The 26,237-nt window shown below is 40.3% G+C and overlaps 1 protein-coding gene across 1 annotated transcript in view; it reads right to left on the bottom strand.

Annotated features, from left to right (window-relative positions):
* LOC146333122 (talin-2) overlaps nt 1-26,237 on the bottom strand; it is a 152,974-nt gene that overhangs the window by 117,506 nt on the left and 9,231 nt on the right. Inside the window, exon 2 of the mRNA XM_084719775.1 lies at nt 2,801-2,848. The gene's annotated coding sequence lies outside the window, so the exon portion shown is untranslated. The remainder of the gene's footprint in view (nt 1-2,800; nt 2,849-26,237) is intronic.

The raw sequence follows: 26,237 nt of genomic DNA, 5'->3' as shown, positions 1-26,237 counted from the left end.
AACAATAAAAATCCAGTTTTATCTTGAAACAGACATTTATTATGCAGTGGATTAAGTTATACATAGGGCTGCAGATACTTTTTTTTCCCCAAGGGGGGCAAAGTCATGACCCGCCCTACCCTGCTCCTGATTGGCCAGTACCTTCGTAGGCTAGATAAATTATGTTTAGGCATGAGTAGTGAATGGTTAGGGTTAGTGTAAGAATATCAGGGTAATCGATCACAGACAGAGTCGGGCTGGTCATGATTTAGCCCTCCTGGGAAAAATGGTTTATGTAGCCCTATGTCAAACAGCCATAGTTCAGTGGCTAATAAATGTCTTTTTTCAAAATAAAACTGCACATGTTAGAGGATGATTTTATTGTGATCAGTCCAAGGCACACCTGTGCAATAATCATGCTATTTAATCAGCATCTCTATATAACAAACCTGTCAGGTGGATGGATTATCTTAGCAAAGGAGAGTCTCATTAAGAAGAAAATGAACTAATTTACAAAATTGAGAGAATTAAATATTTTACATGCACAGAAGAGGTCTTTTACTTCAATTCATGAAAAATGGGAGCAAAAAGAAGTGTTGCTTTTATATTTTTGTTGAGTATACATTAAATAATGTATCCAGAGTTACTTCTAGTATTTTGTATCACTTCAGTTTCACAAGCTTCATTCTTGACCAATCAACTGTGAGCAAACAGCTCAGATTTGTCATCAGTAGACAACTAGCTGAGGCTGGAAGGACACTATTAGGGTATAGCCATAACAGATACAGGACCGAAGCTTAATATGTAAGACTAACATTAAAATGAATTCCACCACATTATACTGAGAGTGCAGCACCCTATTAAAATGTACTGTAGAGTGTCTGAAATACATTAGTATGAATGGGAACAGCTTAACACAAGCGATGCCAGAATTATAGGCTGTTTCTTAAAGTTAGATAAAAACACCATGCGTTGTGTTTCAAACACTCTGCAGGACACTGATTTGTTTTCTGTTCTGTGCCTTTCAGACCACCTGCAGCAGTGCTAAAGGCTGTCAAAGCCAAAAGAGGAAAAAAAAAACCCCATTGAAGCCCAAAAACGCTATTTAACCTGTCGTCTTATTGTATTGTAGCTCTGGACTCGGTGCACATGTAATTAAATTCAGACCTGGCTGTTTAGTGAAGCATGGCATAAGACAAATCAACATTAGAGCAAATTAATCTCTGGACAACTAAAATGCACAGCAACTGTAACCTGATTTGTGGAGTGGAGCACGGTTACAGTGAAAGGGAGGCTGGGTAACCAGATGCTGCCAGTTACTGTAATTGCCCTGTGGAAGCAGCTCATTGAGCCAGCTTGAAATGTACATTATTGTACACTGGCATGGAGAGCTGCAGATGTGCAGGCTTACACACATATTACAAATTCTATTGACTTTCATTAATTATCTAAAAGCATGTAGCAACTTCAATCGATACAGTGCACCTGGCAGGCTGCTTGGCAGGTATGTGTGGCTCACACACACACACACAGCCTTGCTGGGTAAACACAAACAAAGAGAGGAAGTAGATGGTTTCAATAGCAAGGACAGATGTATTATGGTGTGCAATTAATTATAGAGGTGAAGTGCATATGGGGGAGGTCCAGGACACTGCTTTCACTGTGTTTGTGCGATTATGTAAGTGAACAGAATGAATCATAAAGACAAAAAAGGAAACTGACAAAACATCAATCTATAAGTGCGAGAAAAATACAAAGAAACTGTGGCTGCTGCTGCAATTAAAGGGATAGTTCAGATTATGAGTTTAAAAATATGCTATATTTAGAATATTTTCACAATTTAACCTTTTCTCATGGGAAACCACCAGTGTACAAGCAAATATTGCTCTCTCTAATCCAACCAGACTCCATGGGTGAAACAATTATTTTAGACGGGAGCTGCTGGTCTACCACTGCCTCAATCTGTTAGTTGGTTTGTGATAAAGTCTGACTTTGGTGTTTTAAAACTGAGAGTTTGGATTCACCAAAGTCACAAACTAAAAAAAAAACACTAACAAATCAGGGCATTGGTAGACCAACAACTCTGTGTTCTGTGGGTTACAATAGCCAGTTTTGCCCATGGAGTCTGGTTGATCTGGATAGAGTGATATTTGGCTTGCAAGGTAAAGTGGTGAGCTAATACACCGACTATTGATAAGAACCTCATACAATCTCAATTGAAATGATCAGAAATATCCCTTTAAGAGCAGCAGTGAAAAGCCTGCAGAGCATCATGACCAAAGCTTCCCAGCCTGAACTCCTCCACAGTTTGCTTCCATATGGTGACCTTAAAGCTGGAAACTACTCCTTATCCTGACAAGTCTTGCCAAGACAAACATTTAGTGCATGACCGAGCAGTCACATGGGACTGTACACCAACACTGACACTGACGCAAGGTAGCACCTCTGCAGTACAGCATGTTACCAGCCATGCTTAATGTAACCCAATTTCTACAGTGTCTGTGATATAATACAACATCTGGTGGGATGATTTCATTGGCTTTGTCAACACTAAGTCTAACCTCCATTGTAACATTCAAAGTGCAACGTTTCGATTACAATTATTCAAATGTGTTTTTTCACAGTTTAATTCAATTTAATGAAAAGCAGAATCACATTTTCAGCTTCTTTCATGTGTAAGTGGTGCTGCACACCATCTGTATACAGACGTGTATGTTGCAACATCTAAAACTGCTGAAATTAACTTTCCATCGACACTTCCAGTTCATCCAACTACACTCCAGACATTCTGTCATTCATGTCTCCATTATCAGCTTCTTACCTTATTGCTGAGGGAAATGCAGCCTTGGATGTCTGCTGATCTTCACAGCTGAAAAGACAAATGGTGGACAGGTAAGAGACTAATGCACAGAATAGGTACATAGATTTACATGAAAACAATCTTTCCTCTATAAAAAAAAATGTAAGAAATTGGATCCCACATAGACAGCACCAGGCACATAATGCTCAGGAATATATTTTTAGATATTTGTAGTAACCTCCACCATATTATGGCAGGCAGCACATGAGGATAACACTAAAGACAACAGAAAATGAGGATATGCAAAATAACAAGAATCCTGCTGTCAAGAATAAGGAGATAATTACAGCTGCATGCTAAATGTAAATGCAAATACAAAAATCACTAAAAATAGAAAGGATATCACAGTTTCTCAATGAACCAATAAGGTCTATCTAAGCAGAATGCAACATACAGTATTATTAAACAGTGGACTATTATCATATGGTTGCATTGCATCAATAGGCCTACACAAATTCAACATATATAAAACATGTATGCAGACTGAAAAGTCAACTTCCCACTTCATATCAGGAGGTTTCTAAACATTTCTCAGGTATCCTACTTGGTGATGCCCAAAGCAAATATTTATTCAGGGATTGTGTGGAAAGAGGTTTGTACAGCAGTGTTATCAGGGCTGCTCAGGGCATTTTTTTAGTTGATCATATCGGCTACATTTAGCCCAATCAAACTCAGTTCCTTTGCTCATTGTGTCATTGCACTCCAGGTAGGCCAGCTTTCAAAAACACCCCACTGTGCACTGAAACACTTTAACCTGCCACCGCTACACCGTGCTGTAACGACCACAGAGCAGCATGAACAAATAAAACTGCCGTCAGCACTTTTATGAAATGATGTCCAGCTGACAGCATTCATCAGGGAGTGATAAGGGAAGAGAGGCTTTTGAGAAAGACTGGCCGCTTTATGTCAGTGCTGAATATTTTCTGTCACTCTATGACAAAATTCTGAATTTCATACAGGTCATGTAAATGGCATATTACATTTGGATATTCCTAATTAGGCATTATTCTGAATGTACAATTATCTGATTAAAAAACGCAGTTTGCGACACACAGCCGCTTGCCTGTTTATGGTCAGCTGGCCAACATTTTGCAAGGCTGGAGTAGAGATACATGTATTGCATACAAGAAAACTCAGTATTTCTGGTTGAAAGGAGAAACACACTTTAGGGCTTTAATATCAACAGGTTTTCTATGTGCACAAATACTGCAAAACTGCCCTTTTAAAGAAGGTGCTGGAATGAAATTTAAGAGGGAAGCTGTGTTTGCACAGTTGAGCAAGTCAAAAATTTGTGGAAAACTTTGGAAAAAATACTATTTTGATGCAAAATGACTGAAGCAGCTCCAGCCACTCCACTTTTGCACACCTGCAAGCAAACAGGAATATTAGCGAAATATTAATTTTCACTTGCCGCATAAACAGCTTAGTAAAATTATTGCCTTTGTCCTCACTGAGTGTGTTTGCATGCACAAAATATTCAGTTTTGGGCCCTTATTCTGAAAATGCACTTTCATACCTGGAGCAAACTTTACAGCTGAGTAGACTGTGTGATAGCATCTGCTGCAAACTCACTGCTCTCCTTCATGTCCCTCTTTGTACCTTACAGCTGAATCAGTTCGGCAGCATTGCGCTCGATGTGCCTTGAAAACTTAAATAACTCAAGAAAAGTTTTAGAAACTGTCAATGTCAAGAAATATATAACGCACAATAGTGACAAAGGTATTTTTCAATCATCATTATTCTGTTTATGAAGAACAGATTCAACTGTTTAAACTGACTCCTATCCAGTAAGGACCAGCTGTGGCTCGTTTCACTAAGGAGCAGCTAGCTGTCTGTAAAGGACATGAGGTGATCGGCTAGCTTGTTTATGTGGACAAAGACTCACCACTCTGTTGGCTTTTTTGAAGACCATAAAAACACTTTCCATCATTTTAAACATCGATTTAATACAGAGTGGTGTTTCTTTCACAACAAAGTCCTCTTAAGCCCACTGTTAAGAGCGCATTAAGCCGACATCAGCCAAGAGTTTCATTCTGTAGTGACGTCAACTCTGAGAACATTAATTAGCCACAGCTGGCTAACTTTGCAAGCAGCAGTGTAGTCATTATAGCTGACAAAATCAATGGTGACCAAATAAGCTTTTCATCTACCCCAGCTTGTTAAGACATTGTTAATGTGTATCAAAGCTATTCAGAACTGCAGGTTTCACGCTCTTCTTTTCAAGTAATGATTTTGATTTGAATCATGCAGCCAGTAGCAGGATCACAAAAGACTGTCTCCTAAATATCAGCATAATATTTTGTAGAAAGTCCACTCCATCTAGTATACAGTGAAAACAAAAATGACACACACCCCAGAACCGCAAAAGGTCGCACAAGTTTGATTATTTTACCAGAAACAACGGGTACAAATGTTGCGAGAGTTTTGCAAATCAAGGGTTCTCTTCTAGACACAACAGAGAGAAGAGTACAGCTCCTCAGAAAATCATTTCGTGGTGCCGGATGTTTTTATTGTGGTGGGTCGCCATAAATACAGCACTGTATTCACTGAGCCACAGAGTCTGCTGAAACACTGATCACTGACCTGCAGTGATGGAAAAAGGACTCAGATCTTTTACCTTAGTAAAAGTATTAATGCCATTATGTAAAAATACTTAATTAAAAGTAAAAATACTGCATATCCTAGATAAAGTACTAAAGTGAAAGTACTAAGTAAAGTAACTTTACTTTTACTTTAGTACTTTAATTAATACTTTTTACTTACGGACTAAGGTAAAGGAAGTAATGTCTGCAGAAAACACAAACAGAAGATGGAGGTCACTGTTAATGGAAACAGAGTGCACCAGAATGCTTTGTTTACATGTTAAAATCACATTATTTTTCTTCACTCCCAGACCCTCTAAAGGGGATTGGTTTATTACCAAGTCACCTTTTTCACCACTTATGAGTTTGCAGGTCTTTATTTAGTAAAGCACCAATGTGAGTACCATTAAAGCACAAAAAAGCAATAAAGGAAACAATTAGTTGTTCATTTAAGAGGCCTGTCTTATTTTCTCTTTCGTATATTACCACCACTCTAAGATAAAGCAAAGGTAGTTTAATGTAGAAAAATTGCAGAGCACGCAGTATTTCTTATCAGTTTACTCACCAGAATATTTGATAGATTACTTGATTACTAAAATAATCAATAGCTGCAGCCCTAAACTAGAACCATAAAGGGTTCTTCAGCTTGTCTCCACAGGAGAATCCCTCTGGTTCCTGGTAGGACCTTTTATAAATGTTCCACTTGAAATGATTATTCTATCTAGAACCACCTATGAAAGATTCTACAGGAGAACCCTTCTATGGTGCAATGGTTTCACCCAGAACCATCTATGGAGGTTCCTTCCCCCTTCTAAGGGTACCACCAAGAAATTACCCACAAGGTTCTACCAAGAACTTTTATATATTCCAAGAGTTTTATCAAGAAACCACCTAGGGGGTTCTACTGAGAATCCTTTTATATTATTGTACAAAGAACCCTTATAGAAAGAGTTCTTCCAGGATTTTTGAAATCTTCCAAAAATAATTGTTAATGGAATCCTTAGTCTCAGAGGGAACCCTTGACAAACTCTCTCAATTAAAGGGTTCTTGAGAAGCCAATAATTCTGGGTAGAACCTCTGCCCTTTAGGAAAAACTCTTTTGGAACCCTTATTTCTAACAAAATAAAACATAACAAAAAATGACAGAGCACAGCAAGTCTATAACAAAACAGTGTCACGTGTAGTTAAGTACAGCTGGTCTGCTGTCAGTTCGGTATATGCAGTATTTTTCTGCAGTTAAAGTTTCCAGATTTTCTGGACTAGAATAATCCATGGCAGGACAACTAGAATTTTTCACAATAGGCAGTGTGGGTTATTACTCCTGTCCAGGCTGCACTGTATAATGCCCACAGCCAAAGTTAATGGCATGGGCTGCAGCCACTGTACTGACAGGCTGGAGACTGATGAGGGACAAGAGAGAGACACTCTCAAGGTGGATCACTGGAGGGAGAAACAGCAGACTGCAGGATCTCTCTGTTGTGTGGGTCCTCTCTCTCTTGAGAGGTTTTTCACACACTGCAGTCACACCGACGCTCACAAACACTCAACAAGACTATGCTGGAAGCCAGAATGCATCAGCCATGCACACCTACACTCAGGTAAAGTGATTTGTTTTCACACACAGCACAGGTGTGACAGGATTAAGTTTTTCTTTCAGATGAAAACAGGAACTGCGGCATCTTAATCCATTAATTTAACCATCCAGGAGCAAAGAATTCCAAACAATGAAATGTTGGAGGGCCAAATCCAAACAGCTGCATTCTGATGAAAGCAAACATTGGCTGGTGCCGCTAACCGTCCATCCGGCGTCTGATTACCTGCTTACTCATCAGACTCCCTCAGAGCTCAGCTTGACGCTGAGGCAGCCAGCAGCAACAACCTGTCCCTCGAGTGTCATTGACTTGCTGACATTGGCAGGGAGCAGCAAAGGGTTTTAGGTTTCTTACTGGGAGGTTACTGATTCACACAGTGACTCGCTTTTCAAATTCCACTGAGGAGCTCAAAAAACTATGGGTTCTATTACATTTAAAGGAAAAAGTTTGAGAATTACGACACCTTTCACAGTCATCCAGGATCTAATACTGTTTCTATAGATGGGTATTGTTAGGATTTTAACAATACCAGTATCATTACTGATACTGCTTATTAACACAAATACTTGTTTAGATGCTTGCTGATACTACTTGCCATACTTTGGTGTAAAAAGTAAAGACATGACATTAAAAGATGAGAAAAGATCCAGCAGTTATTTTATTATTACTCTATTGCAGAAATAAAAAGTTCAATTGTTTCCTGGGTTATTACGGTTTACTGCCAGTTCTCAGGACCAACATTTAACTGTCCATGCTATTTTTCATTCAGTCCACATGAAAAGCTATTTATTAGCACAGGTGTTTATAGGGTTTCAATTGGATTACCTCATTTTAAGTGATGGGTTTTCAGTATTTCAATATTCAGGCGTAAATCCTTAAAGACATTCAAAGCTTACCAATCCCCTATAAAAGAGTACTCTATTTAGAAATGTGCTTATTTTGCAACATTGTTGGACTCCAGAGCAAAGAGTTTTTTAAAAAGGGATCAAAACTGATGCAGCAAAATAGTCATTTTTATTCCATTTACTGCTCGTACTTGTAAAAAGCTGATGCCCACATTACCTACAATGCAACTGGACAGTCGACGGTTAAGTCAGATATTGTGCTATGCTTGTAGTGGATAATGAAGCCTTGAGCCACGAGCCCCAAGCTGAGATGAGGCACACGCTACAGGGGTATATAAACTCACTTCTTTGTAACTTCACAATAGAGGACTGCATTGAGGTTGGGATCTTAAAGGACCCAATGCAAATCTTGTACTGGGCTTGTTTTAACTTTGCTGTGGATGTGCACAGGTGGTAAAACAATCTGCGGGTCCCCTGATTTAGCTAGCTGACAAAAAGATGGAGTCGACTAATTACATTGAAAAGAGAATTAAAACAGGTTTTACAAAAAAAAAAAACAAAGAACAAAAAGAAGAAAAAAGAAGAAACAAAAAGAAAAAAAAAAGCATGACTAGTCTGACATTTGGACAGATTTACTTTGTTACCGACAGGGATGGAAAATTTTGTTAGTTTCAACAAATATGCAAAAGTATTTATATACAACTGGCATAAAGAATGTTTGTAAGATTTGCGACCAGATTTTTTCAGGCAATAAGTCTTCAGCCCCAACCGTCACTGACTCAAGTGACATCACCTGAGGTAATTTATCCAACTTTACGCATCTCCCTCTAGCACCACCAAAGACTTTATATAAATCTTTTTTTTACATATGCAATAGTACTCCTTAAGACCAGTGCATATACTTCAATGTGTAATACTGTTATACATCAAATGTTAGTTAAACTGTTTATACTTCTTAATAATAAGTGGTTATTAAGATGCCAAGTAACAGGACCTGTTACTATATTAATCACACACCCAAACATAAGCGGGAAACTTTCTCACAGACCAAACATCTACTCAATAGGAAAGGAATCTGTGGAAAGAGCTGAAAATAATGTGACAATAGGGAAATGCTAAGCTTTTTGCCTCCAGGAAAATAAACGTGAGCACCAGAATTTAACAAAACACGCTTGAGGAGAGAGAAACCTTATCTCACACAACATTAGAGACATTTGCATTCCCGCTATTCTCTTCGCTGAGCCTGAGGGCAATTGCTTTGAGCAAAACTCAATACGCTTCATTTTTAGGAAACAAAACCCAGGGGAGGTGAGACATCTCAAGATACCAGTAGTTACTTTATGCTTAGAAATCTAAATAAACTCGGAGTATTATTTTGTTTGATTAATTCTTGTCAAATCTCATGTCCCCCCCCCCCCCCCCCCCAAAAAAAAAAACGACAGGAAACAAGGCTTTTGAAAAATTGAATGAGTGGGGAAACTCCTCTGGTCCCCTGGGGTCCCCAGAGGTGGAGCGCAGGGGCACATCGCCACCGGCAATCTTAAAAAGCACAATATGCCACAAGAGACTTCATTGTTCCGTCCGTCCTGCAGTTTCATTAATCACGCACTGCAGAGGAGGACCAGAGTGTGGACAGGTCAGACAATATGGTGCCTGGGAAACACCTTGCTGCAGCCCCAAAAATGAGGCTTTAATAACTCAGCCCTCTATGACTTCAACGTTGGAAAGTGGCAACTCATATTATTTACCCCATATGTGTGTATGGATATGTGCAACGGCGAGTGTGTATGGGGGAATAAAATAAAGTATATTCACACAAGCAAAGACACAGAATTGACTTTACCATATTAACACGATTTATTGCACAGTTGTTGCCACTGAGTGGTTCCGCTAAAACGAACAGGGGCTGAGTGCTAAGGTCTTTTCTGTAGGCCACCTTAAAGAACAATGGGAGCTGTTCACTGTGGGGAGAGCATTTGTCATTCCCATCCACAGTTCCACCCTCTAACATTTTTTCACAAAAACATTTCTACATACAAACATGTTTCTCTTACAGAAATAGTTGGACATTAAAGGAAATTAGTTTATTCTCCTTCTTTGACAGATCAATCCATTAAATATAAAGCTATACCAAAAACACTGTTAGCTTAAAATAAAAACAGTTAGCTTGGCTCTGTCCAAAGATTTTCTTTTTAAAACTACAATCACAATTCTTCGTTTTTGTGTGTATAAAACAAATTAAAAACAGCATTAGTATTTCATAAGCTTTAAATGTGTAGGTGGTTTTTTCAGACCTAATTTAGCTCTTTCAGCCACTTATTGGTATTTATTTTTTTTTATTTTTAGCTGCAACTTAAAATTGTTATGAAATTTCAATGTAGTACACCAGGGGAAATCATGCATCTCATGAACCCAGCCCAAAGAACTTTAAAATACACTCCCCTCTCAAGTACATTGACACTTATTATCGTCCCAAATGTGGATCTAGTCCAACATTCCTTAATTTAGTACACATCAGTCTGACAACTGGCTCAGTGCAGTTGTTCTGCTGGGACACAACTGTCTCTGCAACTATGTCCTTGGGGCATTTAACTGTAGCATCCAGGACAATCCAATCATTTAATTCCCCCAACATCAGCAAAGCTCTCACCCACCAAGACTGCATCAACGAAACCGAACACTGAGGCCTAAAAACCCCTAAAATGCAAAGGCAGAGTGGCCCTTTCTGTTCCATAAACATCTTTAAACCACAGAAAGGACTGAAAAATTCAGCTTGTACAGAGAAACGGGGTGTAATTTGAGAAGAAGAAGAAAATGGACCCAGGACGATGATGACGATGTTGCTTTCTAGTTGTCTGTGGTGAGGGATTAAAAGAACTAAATCATGGCAAACATCTCAGCTCAGCCTTGCAGCACAAACTGACTGAAGCCCACTGACTAATTGTCTGGGGTCTTCCGCCATGCTCATGGATAAGTAGCAGACCCCGATATGCAATTAGCTAAATGGGTCCATGGGATCTGGGCTTAATAAATGCAGGTGGGGGGATGCTCCTAGTGTGATAGGGGACTCATTACCCAGCACCCTCTCATTGGGAGCCACCTGTCTAGAACTGCACTCATCTAATAGAGCTTATTATACTTCAGATTTAAATTAGATTTACAGAAGTAGACACAGAAAAGGAAATACTAAATCAATGAGCATAATATAAAGCAACATATAGAGTTCTAATATAAGTGAGCAAACACTGATACTTCCCACCACCTGAAGCAGGTCATGTAACCTTTCAGTGAAAATATCAGCTACAATTACCCTAATGTCACAGACACGACGAGATTAAATGTTTTTAAGTTAATGACACCAGTTTTCAGCAGAACCCAGCAGTGCACCGCTCCCAATAACAATAATGCCTCCATCTTAATAAACACAAACCATCTGCTCTCGCTGTGTTTGTGTGTGTATGAGTTAGCAATATATTTTCAACTGTGATACAGGCTGTGGGGAACTGGGTCGTGCATCAATGATCTCATCCTGAATCAACCCGAAAGACAATCAAAGACTAGTCATTCGCTGACCTGGAAAACAGGGATATTGATGATGTTTTCGTGGTATGAAAAAAAGATCGATATCTAATGGCTACTATGGAAAAAGGGAACAGGAACATCTTTTTAGCCCAGTACTCATGCACAGTTTTGTTTTTATCTACTGTAGTTTTGAGATATCCAGCTGTGAAATGCCCGTTACCACACTTATCAATTTTCTTTGGGGAGCGCCAACACAAGCTCACGAGCAACTTCTCTTTCCAGAGGCACTGTCCTGGATACTCTGGATTATCCAGAGATGAATGAACATGAACACCTTTAATTAGACGCATTTTCTTCAGAAGGGACAGTACTAAATGGCTGCAATCCAGCTATCTTCCCAATTTTGTGTCCCACGTAAAATATCCCAAATACATTTGCTGTAAAACCTGGACCTTGATAGTATCACACACAGACAGTAAATCAGAGCAAAAGCTGCAGAATAAAGTTATCTAAAGATTGTGTGTAATGAAAGAATTGCAGAAAAATGTGTGACCATGGCCTAGTTCAAGTGCACTGTCATAGCCTAATTAAAAAAAGAAAAACTGTGTAGAGTTTGTGCAACTACATTAGGACTGTAACTGACAAATGTTCACTACTAATTAATTTGAAGAGTGTTTTGATGTTTTAACCAAATCATCATTTGATCTCTAATATGGAGTGAGTGCCAATTTAGGGAGCCAGCATATGACTTGCTACACAGGAAAAGCCATGAACTCTGCAGGATTTGTGATTGGTCTCATTATGGTGTTAAACATTGAATTCACCTGTTTGCAGATAAGGCAGATCATTTTATCTGTCCCCTGAGGTCTGATGAAGCCAGAGTTAATCCTTTTTTTCCTGGCCACCAAAATTGCTAACTTTAGCTAACAGCACTATAGCATGTATGACAGAGCACAATTTATGACAGTGACATGAGGTGCCAGTAGTTGCCATGCAACCAGAAGCTTTCCACAGGTTGTCACTGCTAACCTGACAAACACTTGGACCGCGGATGATTAAAATATAGTGCATGCATTTCATGTCAGATTTGCAGGCTGCACACAATGTTTCTGTGGGCTGCACTTTGAGAACACCTGGTGAAAACTGCCCACAATTTCCCAATACCCAATGATAATATCAAATAGCTTGTTTGTCTGACCAGGGGTCCAAAGCCCATAGATCATCAGTTTATTAACACCTAAGACAAAAGGACAAACAGCACATCCTCATATCTGAGAAGCTGAAACAAGAGAAAGGATTTCTACTTGAAACATTTAACTATTAATCAGTTATTAAAAAGGATTAAAGGGAAAATAGTTCTTTTTTTTTTTTTGCTGATTAACTAATCAATTAGCTCATAATAGCTACTAATTTCCCTGTTTGCCAACAGCAGCCTCCACTCTTACTAACACCCACACACAGTTAAACAAATGGGTCCTTTATGAATGAAGACCTAATATGACTCACAGAGAAACAACTAACTACAGTAAATATTCCCTGAGCCTCATCTATACCTCTGTGGGGTTCAGATTCTCTTTCATTTTTTTCTTTTTTTCCCCTGGTTGGGGGGAGAGTTGAGGACATCTGGAGAACAGCTGTTGCTGTGCATCATATGCAAGCACACACACACACATACACAGAGACGCACACACACACAGTTGTTACTTAGCCTCCAAATCAGAGGTTCAGGGGTCAGGAGCCCTGTGTCCAGACCCTCCATTTAATCTTGTCTAGGTATAGACAATCTGTGGAAATCAAACACCACACGGCCACATTTACACACAAAAATAGGCTCAGATGCGCACACACACAGCAGACAGAACCCCCTCGTCTCTCTTCTATACAAGGCAACTATTCGACCCTCTCTTGGGAGGGCACAGATTCTCAATGATTAGTCCTGCCCTTGCAAAGAAGAAGGAGGGGGGGCACAGCTACTAATTCAATTACACAGACCCTCGTCCCTTTTCGGGCCGACTCCCAGTTCCATGAATGGAATCAAACCAATCCAGCCAAGCTGGGGGTGGGAGTATTGAAGCAACAATGTGTTTACATTTGAGGTTTACATTCGGTTCACACTTGTATTTTATTTTAGCTTGTGAGAGCAGACCCCCGTGTGTGTGTCCTGTGTGTGTGCAAGGGCCTGTGTGTGTAATGCTCTTTGGCTGAACACTGTAAACTAATGTGAGACAAGATGAAGTGGGAGTCTCATATCCTCTCTGACAAGCATATAAAAGGTGAAAACCACAATTTTTCAAGGTTCGCTAGAAGAGCCTGCAGTGAAGTGCCATTAGAGCAGAACATCAGCGCAGTAAGAAAGATATTTCTCAGCCACAAGGTTACAAAGTCTAGCACAGGCCAAAATTTAGAGGTATACGAGGCAACAGAGAGTGGAGCTGCAAGACATAGTGCAAGAGGTGACACAACATTGGAAAAGGGGATTATCTGAGCTGTTATAGCATTAAAACAAGAAATACCGCACCATTTCAAGTGATTGCTTTATGAAGTCTGCATTCTGTACTAATAGTTCAAGGAAATTGCATTTACAATGTTGTTCTCCTCTGTAGCAGTAAATAAAATGATGGCAATCTGCCCTGCATACTATCCTCTGAGCTGCTACTATAAAATAACATCTGAGAATAGCATATCCCAGGCTGACAATTAATTTGCAACAAAAAGCCTACATGAAGTGTTGCAATTATGGAGGAAAAAGAAATGTGCTCATCCTTAAACCAATCCATTAACCGTTGATAGAGTTTCTAATGTTAGCACACATGCCTTTTCCAGGATACATGAGCAAGATTTTGAGACAGTTGACAATTTAGTCTCCATTATGACCAGTGTTTCCCAACACAAATGTTTTTATGTTCTGCATTACCACCCATTTCCTTTTCGTTACTTATTAACCAGAACTCATCTGCAGGAGAAAGGCCACCCTGGAGAATTCCTTTAAAATGTCTGACCCTGAAAGGCAGGTCATGTCACGGGGATGCTTCCTCTTCCATGATCATAAGAGTTGAACAGAGCACCCTTCACAGGAATCAGAGGTTAAACTGTAAATGTCAGAGACATATTTCAAATTACACAAAGAGCCCCCAGTATTAAAACAAAAAAAAACCTGTCACATTGAAGAATTAAATATCAGTTAAATCCCCCTGTCTATCCTGAACAAGGTTTTCAGGGAAGCCTTCTGAGGTTCAGAGCTGAAAGGTTGGGACCTCATCCAGTGTGGGGGTTGTGCTGGTCGTGGAGATGCGGGCTGCCAAGAAGTCGTGCATGGCATAGCAGAGCAGTTTGAACCAAATCCCACTTCTGAGCTTAGTGGTAGTGTACGGATACTACATACTGAGCTCTAGTTACACAGCCTGGTCACTTTGCATGAACCCCAACATCACCTGGAGCTGAGGTCTCCACGTGGGTGTGAAATCAAGCCAGTCTGTAATGAGAAGTGGAAAAGCCATACTAGGAGGCAGAATCTAGATCAAGTTCTGGAAGTATTATTTTACCCCCAAAACAGTCCCTGCTCACGGGTTAGTACTTTCCAAAGTACAGGAACTCGAGGATCACGCCTGCGGTGCATTTCTGATTGCTTAAGAATTAGTAGCACTTTATTTCAGCCGTCTTTTTTTTCCTTTATTTGATAGTGACAGCTGAAGATATGACAGAAAAGGGTGTAGAGAGAGGGGGATGAAAAGCAGCAAATGGACTGCAGGTTGGAGTCGAACCAGCAGCCGCTGCAGAGGACTGATAGCCTCAGTATATGGGGCACTTGGTACAGAGGCGCCTCTTTCAGGCATCATTTTTGAAAATCTGCAGCTGCAAACCTGTTAATTTTTTGTTCACTTTAAGACATCAACACCAAGTTACAGAAGAAAACCAACAACCAACGGACTGTCGACAAAGTCCTGTTTTTACAGTGTCGCACAAATAATGATGCCTGCCTGTCGTTTGGGGTGTCATTGTTGTTGTATAGTCACAGGCAAAAATGATGCATAGTAACAGCCATCACTTTTTCAACATCAGTGGACTTACTGGCCCAATCTTTAGAGGTCTTCAGACTGTGGCGGAAACCACTGACATATAAGGAAATAGACAAAATGACAATTAACCAAAAGTGAAGCCCCACATCGCCTCCTGGTGAGTGGCTACACTGAGGTCATAAATCCCATAAGCCATAAGTCCCCTATATTTTAATAGACAGGACATGGGCCAAACTAAAACATCAAAGTACACATCAAAAAATGATTCTGTCATTGATTCTGTCTGCCCTAAATTACATCACCAGTGCATGATGGCAGTGCTTGTATCCTGGATATTTTGGCTTCATGCATGCAGGGTGGGAGGAAATGGAGACACATTGTCCATCTTTATTATGTCAGTGGAGGAAACACAGACAACAGCAGGCAGAGGGAACCTTTCAGTGCCTTGAAAAGTAGCTCCTGGGACCTAAAGTCACAGGTACTTTGGATGAAAATGTGGTTAATGTTCCAATCAGGACAACACTGATGTGAACAGGTGGGGTAAAATGGGGCAAGTCATTGTTGGGTAAATGCAAAGCTATTGTATAGGCTACTGTGAATTAGGTCCATATGTGGTGGTAATAATATTGTTTATACGAGTACACAACTGATCCGTTGAGGTCTGGATATACCCCATTACATTTGATGAAACACCATCCCAGCTAATGAGAATGCTGTATAAGTTACTTCAGGGAAATACTATCAGTTACTGACTTAATTAGAAGGAACTATTCTGTACATCATGCGTTGCTTCTCACACTAGCTGGCACATACAGGCTGCTGATGTCCTCACTCAAACTCATCCTCACAAATGACCCATAAAAATCGCACAGGCAGCCACAGAAGTGAGCACATCATACACAGGATACAATAAATCATCAAAGCCCAGTTTAAAAAAGGCAGTGTCTCACTCTGACAGTCCCGCAGATTAGGACGGGCCGGCCCCTCTTCATGAGCTGCCGACCTAATCTTCTTTTGCATCTCAGCCGTAAAGATATGGGAGTCCTCTAATCCGCTCATTGGGTGGACAGCTGCGAGCAGACGTTTAACTGTCTGCTACTGTAGCTCCGGCCTCTTTGGCCTTCAAAACCCAATTCAAGTCAACAGCTATATGGATTGACACTCATTTTAATTAGGATAAGCACTGCTCTCCCGGTTCTTATCTTTTCCATTAGCAGATTTTGTAGTTAAGGTTTTCTAAACGGATGAGCGACTTTCGAGGTGCGACACTTCCCCAAAGCCCCTTTTGAAAAGTCCACCGCAATTCCAGGGCAAGTTGATGTGATAACAATTGCAGGCAGGTGAGCCATCCGGCAGGCAGGAGAACCAATTAAAAAGTAGGCTGGTGGCTGGGCAGAGGCTCGGGGACACTAAAGAAGAAGAAAAACATGACACGGGGAGGTAAACTGCCTATTGAGGGCGAACAATCCAGCTACTCCAAGCCTGTTTTTTCACCGCTGTCTGCAAAGTGAAAGCCTGGCCCCATGCTTGTCAGTTCTATTGTTAGAAGCAGGCAGGAGCCGCTCCCAATTCACCTCATACACATTAAATACTCGGCATTGTTTGGGGAGTCAGATGGCAATGGAAGGCACACATGCTTGGTCACTCACTCACTCACTCACTCACTCACTCACTCACGCATGTCTTGCTTTCATAGATTCCAGCCTATGGAGACTGAGAGTTTGAAGATAAGCCTAAATATGCCATCATGTTTGCAGCTAATTTACATGAGAAATAACTTGACTTTGAGTTTTTTTCAACACGGTTTCTTTAGATGCAAAGACCAAATCCTCAGTGAGGGAGCCAATCGTAGTGTCTATTCAAGACATTTTGCCAATCAAAATGCCTACAACAGGTTCTAGTAAAGTTATCTGTCAAACCCAGGGCGCAAAATGAACTTTTTTTCCTCAGTGTGCCACAACAATGGGTGCCACAATTTCAATATTAAATTGTCAAATCATTGAAATGAGCAAAACTGAAGCAAAATCAAAAGGCAGAATTGCAATTCTCCCAGTATTTTGTTGTCTCTCCACCCTCACCTATTTGCAGTGTCCAGCACATGCCTGAAGGAAAAAAAAACATGTAAAAGATCAAAGTCAAATCGAATAGTGGATTTGGAGAATCATGACACCTCTACTTTCACTTGTCCTAGAATTAACAACAACTGTCCCAAATTAAAGTTCTTTTTTCATTCAACATAATAAATATAGTTAAATGACTTTGCCTCGCACAAACACATTTAAGGGTGTAACTCACGGTGAACCATGGGAGACGAAATCGGGCTCTTGTAAGTGCAGCCAGTTCCACAATGACTGAGATTTATAAAATAGAATCAGACAAACGAAAATAATGTGTCTGCATATTTCTGTGTTTGTGCATACACAGTTTTATGCATCTCGACCCTGGTGTTCATGCTGCAATCACAAAACTGTCTGTTCCCTGCAGACCAATACATGCACTGCTCTCAGTATCTCACATCACTATTACACATGATGAAAACAGACATTATTTTATATAGCTAAGCAACACAACACAACCACATTTCACAGGTAAACCTAACAAGCACATAATGCTTGACATGGCAAAAGGATTCATTGATTTAGTGTCAGTGGTAAAGTGCATGCACACATTTTTCAAACTAGAACACCTAATAATTAAAATGATATTTACTCCATGATGCGTAAACATGGTAACTTAATCTGTTCCGACAAGTTTCTCTGTTGTCCCAGAATGTTCCCAGACTCCCAGTCTTTGTGTTACAGCCAGGTGCTATTTTTATTGTCCCCAGGACAACGGGATATCCTTAATTTGGAGCGCTAGTCAAACCATCATCCTGTATTTCCAGAGTATATATTCCCCACTATTAACCTGCATGACCCTCGCTTTTCAGCTTATAGCCTAAAAACATGGATGCAGTCATTTTGGTTGAAATCCGACTGGAACCTCTCAGATTTTGTCCTTGTATCATGCAACCAAACACACTTTCTATTTGTGGAAAATCCCTCCTGAAATCAGGTCTCTGGCAGACATTTTAATAATTTAAGACTGGTTTATAGGCAAAACTATGTGAGAAGTTGTGTCAAAACAACTTTTCACAACTGCAAAACCAACAGCCATTATCTGATTAGTCTAATAATCTAATGCACCAAAGTGTAATTGATATTTAAACATTCCAGCATTTTCTCAGTGAAAAAACAGAATTAATACCCTCTTAAGGTTGATTTTCCTCCTACGCCATTGTAGTGAACCATTTCAGCTGCACGTAGAAAATCTCAGTCCAATTATTTCTCATGATGTGTCCTGGCAGGCAAGTGACAGTGATACTAAACAACAGCTAAATGAAGGTCAGCTGACATTTCCTGTCATCACAAATCATCCGCGAGGAGTCAATTTTTTAGATACCTAGACGAACACAATGAAAAATGTCAAAATGTCACATAGCCAGTGTGAATATTCTGTCCATCAATACACCAGCCTTCATCCATTTACCAGATGTGTGTGCTGATTTACAGCCCAGTGAGGTAACTTGTGTCATTTCATCCCTGCGACTGGGTTGCAGCCGAGGTGTTGACATGCTCGCTAGCCGTGGGGTTGAAGAGAGAACGGGCGGGGTGGCGAAACAGAGATAGGGCTGAGAGAAACTCAAGAGAGGGGTAGACTCGAGTGGCAGAAAAAGAGAAAGTGAGCGAGATAAAGGGGGAGCGTGCAGCAGTGGTAGATTGAGCTGAGGTTTGGTGGAGTGGAGGAGGAGGTGGGGGATGGCTGCTACTGTTTCCTGCTAGGTCAGCAGACTGGGGCTGATTCCAGGACAGCTTATCTTTCAGCAGGAATACCACAACCGAACCAAAGGCAGGGACAGGAGGGAAGGAGGAGGCCAGCACTGTGAATTCAACGCATGCTGCAGAACGCTGGGATTACTACAGTGAAGATGACAACCTCAACTCTTAAGAATCTTTTGCCCAAAATGTGTCAATTAACAGTATTTTTAGAGCAAGATGCACTATGTTTAACCTACGTACACGTTTTCCAACCATGATGTTTTTAAAGGAGAAGGTTGACATTTTAGCAAACTTTCACTTTCATCCCGAAACCTAAATTAAAGTATTGATACCGATCATACGTCTGTTCACTAAATATAACGGCTATATATATGGCTAGCAAACAACTAGTTCAATTTAGCATACTGCACTGGGCAAGGAGATAGTTCCAGCACATAATAGACCTGCCTCTCTGTCAGAGACATGGACAGAGACACCAGGCACTACTGCAGCAGTTTCAGTCCAAGCTGGACAAACCGCACTGGATTTGTCTCTCGTCTCGTTTTCCCCCGCTCTCTCAGTCTTAGCTTGAACCACCACCTCTCCGGCAAAGAGAGAAAGAGACAACCGCTTTAGCTCGAGCTAGAAACAGAACAACAAAACACTGGTAGCACGAGTGACTCCGAGGTAGCCAGCAGGCTGAAGAGGAGGAAGAAGCACATGTACCATGGATGCACCCTCCATTCCTGAAGCCCAAAAAATGGTATTTGGGAGGGTCCATTTCTATGACCCCTTTTACAGTCAAGCAGTGATGCAATCAGTTATAAACATATAAAAAAAAAAATTTTCTACATATTTTCTATTTACATCTTCATGCCCAGCTGTGCATTATTATCCAATGAAGACAGCATGCCAACTGCTACTTCTGCATCCACTCCTATAAAAACAGAAAAACAAATGTGCATCTGCTTCTTGTAAGCCCAGCCTGCTGTAAAACAGGCCTGTAAGCTCCAGGAAAGTTGTGGAATGTGTGGCAGTCCAAAGCACACAGGGATGCCAGGTTGCTCGGGAGCGTTCACCTGCTCCCACAGCTGCATGAAAGAAAAAGGCTTGGCAGCACACTTAACAAAACTCCAATCAGGGAACAAGCTGCACTTGACATCAGGGAAAACAGATCAAAAACAAAAATCCCATTTCCCATCTGCCACTTGTAACTGGCATTTAAATCCGCCATCCTAGCAACGCATGTTGCCAATTCAAAATCAGCTCCGAGTCTCTGCTTGAACATTCCCTTAAGAGCAGCCAGCAATAAATTTCCCACCTGGTGTTTGCCTACCAGCCTTACAACCACAGATAATCTTGTAGCTCACTGGGAGGATGCCTGACTTTAACAGTGTAAGTAACAAACTGGGGAACTCAGTCCTCAAAGTAAGTAACATCATTCAATCATGTCAAGAAGGTGAAGGGGTGGGTGGGGATGTCCCCCAAAGTAATTTCCCTGAGGGTGTGCTCTGCACTGGGGAGATAAGTAACTTGACTGAGGACAAGGCTGGCATTCTACCCTGAGTCCAAAAGACAAAACGCCCGAGTCCATTTAAAGAGAGGAATGACAATGCAGCATTTGTCTCGTAGCCAGCTGGAGAACAAGCTCCCCACAGACATGTTGATATGAAACACTGTGTGCACCAACTTTAAGCTGAGAAGATTACTATAAACAATCTTATTTTAAATTGGCAAAGCAGAAAATTCTGATATTGGATTATCTCAATTAAATTCAAACTGGGAACAGAAGTGATTATGCAACTGTTTGCAGATGGTGCCCTCAGAAAAAGAAGCATATAGTGTTTATGAAGCATCAAATCCTGTGCTTTCATTAATCCTACACAAGGAAAAATACCAACAAGTTGAAGGTAAGGCCTTGTTCAGCGGCTTGCAGTTCATTTAGAGTGCATTTAATAAACATTCTAATATAGTAGCAAACTGTGCCACTGCGTTGATTACACAAAGCTGACAACCGAATCTAAGCATTGCAACTTATGATTTAACACCACCTCCACTCTACTGGCTTCCACCACTCAAACGACAACTGCTCTCCAGTAAACCTAAGCCCTGTTAATGAGTTAATATAATGTGTTTTCCATAGACAGGTGGTCTTATTTAAGCTTTTAAAAGTGGAGACCTCGGACAGACTTAGCCCTGTGGTAAAAGAAGATATTTTAAAGGGATAGTTCAGATTATTTGATGTAGGGTTGTATGAGGTATTTATCGATAGTCATTGTATATCTACAGTAGATTCTGGTCAGCACGCCCCTAGTTAGGAGAAGCAGAGAGGAGTATCAGCATGAAACCCAAGCAATGTTTAGCCACTTAAAAAAGGTCCACTTAAAAAAAAAGTCAGTATCAGTTTAAGTGTAAATCTTTCGAATACTATAAGTAAGTGTACTACATTTAGAATATTTTCACCATTTTCCTTTGCTGTTAGACAGCCTTTTGTGAGGAGCACTGTTACATAAGCCAAATATCGCTCTCTCCAAACCAACCAACGTCCATAGGAAAAATCAGTCATTTTACCTAGTAGGACATGGTGGTTGCTGGTCTACAACAGCTTTGATTTGTCAGTTTGTTTTGCGTGCTATTGTCCAACTTTATGTGTTATTGTGTGACTGTGGTGTTTTAAAATGGTAGTTCGGATTCACCAAACTAACCAATTAATGCAGTGATTGATCAGCAACTCCTGTGTTCTGCAAGTTAAAATTACTGATTTCACCTATGGAGTTTGGTTGGTTTAGAGAGAGCAATACTTGTCTTATATTACAGTGGTTTCTCATTGGAAAAGGAAGTAAAGCAGTGAACACATCCAAACTTGGATGTGCTGACTGCCATCTACTGTAACTTATACACTGACTATTGGTAAGTACCTCATGCAACCCCACATCAAATAATCAGAACTATCCCTATAATAGCAGCAATAGGGTTAGGGTTAATACCAGACACATTTTACCAAGGAGGAGCACTTCACGTTTAATACTGTTTATGACTGCGGGTTATAAAAATCCAACACACGCAGGTAGGCCCTTCAACAACTTAACAGCAATCTGACAGCTGGTACCTGCATCCCTCAACAGTACACTCTAACTACCACCTGAACTGAATGGAACTGCAGTAATGTCCCATCAGCTCACTTCCTTATTCATGTGAAGAGGCAAGGCATAAAACAAACAATCTAAATCATGAAAGGTTTCTCCTCCTTGTTTATGAGTTTCATTAGCTTTAATACACTGAAGCCAGGGCTGCAGAATTAATCAAAATATGATGAAAATTGCAATATTGCCAAAATTCAAGTCGCAGAAGCTGAAATTTTTTGATAAAGAAAAATGTGTGACAAAACAACATTATAATGAAGCACTGTAGAGCTGCACAGTTGCCATGACCTACAAATTTTGTTCACCACATTTGTTTGGTGCAGACTGCTGCCCAACCAATACAGGATTTTTGGAGCAGATGCCAATACTAATATTAGGGAGTAAAATTTCTGAAACATAACAAAATAGAAAAACTTGATTCTAGAAAAGGATCAAATAAACATAAAATGCTACCAATGAAACTGATCATTAAAATTAAAAAGAAATAACAATCATGCATGATTAATTGTAACAAAATTGTGACTGACATTTAGAAGTTAGATTGCATAGATTTGTGTGAGTGAATTTCAATGATTCACTCCCTCTGATTAGGAAAACAAACCACATCACAAAACCCAAATGCCAGACCACACAAATCTCAACAACACAAGCATGCAAGCAACATTTAAGCTAATCACTTTGATTAAGTGTTCTGAAGTAAGAGAGGAAAAGAAACTTATTTTTCAATACAAGAGACTTTAGGTTTTGTCCAGGACTTTATGTCATCTATTTAAAGCTGTGTCTGAACAGTAAATAGTATTTCTATTCAGTGATGATGAAAATTATGTTGCAAAACTGATAATTCCCACTTCATAACACATTGCAAATCACATCTCAATATCCGTCAAAATAATGGCGATTTGATTTTTTTTTTTTCCATATCATGCAGCCCTAACTGAAGTTACAACCAATGCACACATAATACCAAACTACTCCTATTGCTAAAACACGAGTCATGCTAGCAGAGGAGCTGCAGCAGGTGGATGGCCTCTCTCAAATAACCACTGCTCAAAACTCGACTGACACCTGATGAAGTCACTGACAGGCAGATAACATAAACACTGTATCCTTGCGGATAGCTGCATTCGTGCACACTGCCCATACCACGGCGCACAAATAAAAGGCTATTTTCAGCCACTTGATTAACACACAGCTTTCCACATGTAATGTAAGCCAGCTGCCACACTCATAACGCCGCCTTAAAAAAAAAAAAAAAGAGCAATGTTTACAGCTCCACATAGCAGAGTACACTCTGTTTGAGTGGTGTTTCGTCTTCTTTTTTCTGTCCCCATTTTCTACTCTGAGAGGCCTGGCAGCACTCCCATGCACTCTCCCTTAACTAATAAACAAAGAATGGTTTCCCTTATATAGCTCTATTCAAACTCTACGACATCCACAAGCAACATCAGAGGCTCGCAGGGAGGTGGGGAGAGCAAGCAGCAAGCCTCTTGCAGACAGAAAGGTTTCAGCCAAGGGCAAGGAGCACTGACAGTGTGATTGTGTAACAGTCATACATTAACAGCCACTTAAAGGGCTATTTCTGGTGCCGTCCATCTGCAGAATTCTGCAGTGTCAGGTTGGATGTTTTAGAGGGCTGCAAAAAGAGACGCATCCAACACAAAACTATCTGAAAAAACAAAGTGTCAGGCATCAAGAAAAGGACACATTTTCTTGCAGTGGGTTAAAAAAAAGAGAGAGAGAGAAAAGTATGGTTTGTGGATGATCATTTTCTAATATTATTACAGTCATCCTGCCAGTTCAAAAGTGTCTGCTGAAACATTTGAACCTGCTTGTGGTCAAACGGCAGCATCTGTGATCATGGGTGTCGTATTTGTCAACATGCACTTTGCACCCTGATTCACCACATGACAAAAGAGATAACTCAACACAGATCAATAATCACATAAAACAAGAAAACACGAGAAGAAGAAAAAAAAATGCTCAAAAAGCACCAGCAAGAAACTGTCAGATCTGTCAGGTCGGATCTGTAAAGTGCACACTGACATCCTTATACACCGTCTTACCAGAGAACAATATATTTGAACGTTTGAGCTCATCATTTTCAACCATTACACAAAATAATGACCTGCCAAACAAATTCAGTCAGAGAGAATAATAAAATCTTCTTGCATCGTGTAACTGTAGGTGATGCCTGACAGACGGCTCAACTGGCATAATCATTTATACAGATCAATTAGGGAGTACTGAACAACCTGTGACACAGTTGTACAATATCTCTAACTAACTAGTTAACTGGCTTGCAGGCCTGGCCGGGCTAACACCAGGGAGCCATAATAGCTTCCGGAGATTCTATTTTCTCTCTATTGTTCTGTTTACTTGCTCCTGGCATTTGGTTCAATATTGCACACCATTTTGTTCAATAAAAAATTGGTGAAGAGGGAAAATAAAGCTGTCTCGTTCACTTAGCTGGGTCACTAACAGAACAATAAGGGTACGTTCACACTGTAGGCAAAGGTGGCCCAAATCACATGGAATCTGATGTTTTCAGATCTGATGTGGGCCACTCATATCAGATACAGGTCGGATTTTTTGCAGTGCGCCCTCAGTGTGAACAGTCGTACTGGAATTCATGCGACTTTTACATCACTAGAGGCGCTGACAGATATATTTAAAAGTAGCCTTTAGAGTAACATGGTAGCTCAGTTGGTAGAGCATGTACTGAGGCTGCGGGTCCTCTGCAGTGGCCATGGGTTCATTTCCAGTCCACGGCCCTTTGATGTCTATCAAGTGCTAGGCTTAAGGCCCTAACACAGGCTTGCAGTGTGAATGCAGCCTAACTTCACACAGTTTATTCAAACTGAGGATAATAACAATTAATCAGTGATCGATTAATTGCTCGTTAGGAATTTGGACGTAAGTAAATCAATCTACTATAAAATAAAGATCTGAAATATAATATAATTTTATGAGCACACTCCACATGTTATGAAATATTCAAGTATTTAATATGTTTCATAGGCTATGTAATGTCAGAATATGCATATATTGCTGTTTTGATCTTGGAGGAAAAAAGTATTTGGTACTGTTACGTATATGCAAATTTTTGTTTTTTTATGATGATTTATCATTCAATTGATCGATAATGTTAATTTGTACCTCTAATTCAAATGAATTTGTACCACGAACCCCCGTCTCTTAACTGTGTGAGAACCGCTCTTTCTGTGGAACAGTCTTAACTCTGACAGAAGAGACTAAATAAAAGTGAACGGCGCAACACAGCGAATAAGCTACTTTAAGTTAATCCATTGTGGACTCTTTGTCTCTCTGCTCCTTCCAAGCTCAGCACTGTCAATACTTTTACATTGACAAGCTGGTTGTTTGAATGGTGCAGTGTTTTTGTGTATCTCTACAAGCATCATACATGGTGGATTATTTTAATTTCTTACTACCGTTGCTCCCAACTGTTTGCCACTGATGTATATTAGCTAATACCCATGGTCAAATAACAAACATTTAAGCTTTAATTTTGGCCTGTACTATTCTGTTGTTTTGTTTAGAGTTAATATTTAATCAAGTATGATTAGCTAAAAACAAACACACTTTTTGTTTTTTTTAATGGCAATGGGGAAAAACAGCCTGCAAAGTGTGTATTCAGCACCACTAGGACCATTTCAGCCCCTCTGCCAGCAGGGTGGCCTTCTGCAGAGGGGGTGACTCCTCATGCAAGTTAGCTACCAAACATTTGTGACAAGAATTTTTCCTCATGAGAAAACCAAGAATAGACGCCCTGGGCTGCAGGGCTGCAGGAGGGCCGAGGAGGAGCAGAGGGGTGGGATACATTTCCAGCACTCCCAGAATGTTCACTCAGTCCCGCTCAACAAAGCTCCGAGCTGCTCCACAC

Source organism: Lutjanus erythropterus, chromosome 1 (genome assembly GCF_056507025.1).
Source record: "Lutjanus erythropterus isolate fLutEry1 chromosome 1, fLutEry1.hap2, whole genome shotgun sequence".
Classification (NCBI taxonomy): Eukaryota; Metazoa; Chordata; class Actinopteri; order Lutjaniformes; family Lutjanidae; genus Lutjanus; species Lutjanus erythropterus.
The sequence above is the reverse complement of the archived record's forward strand: the minus strand, read 5'-3'. Positions and strand labels throughout refer to the sequence as shown.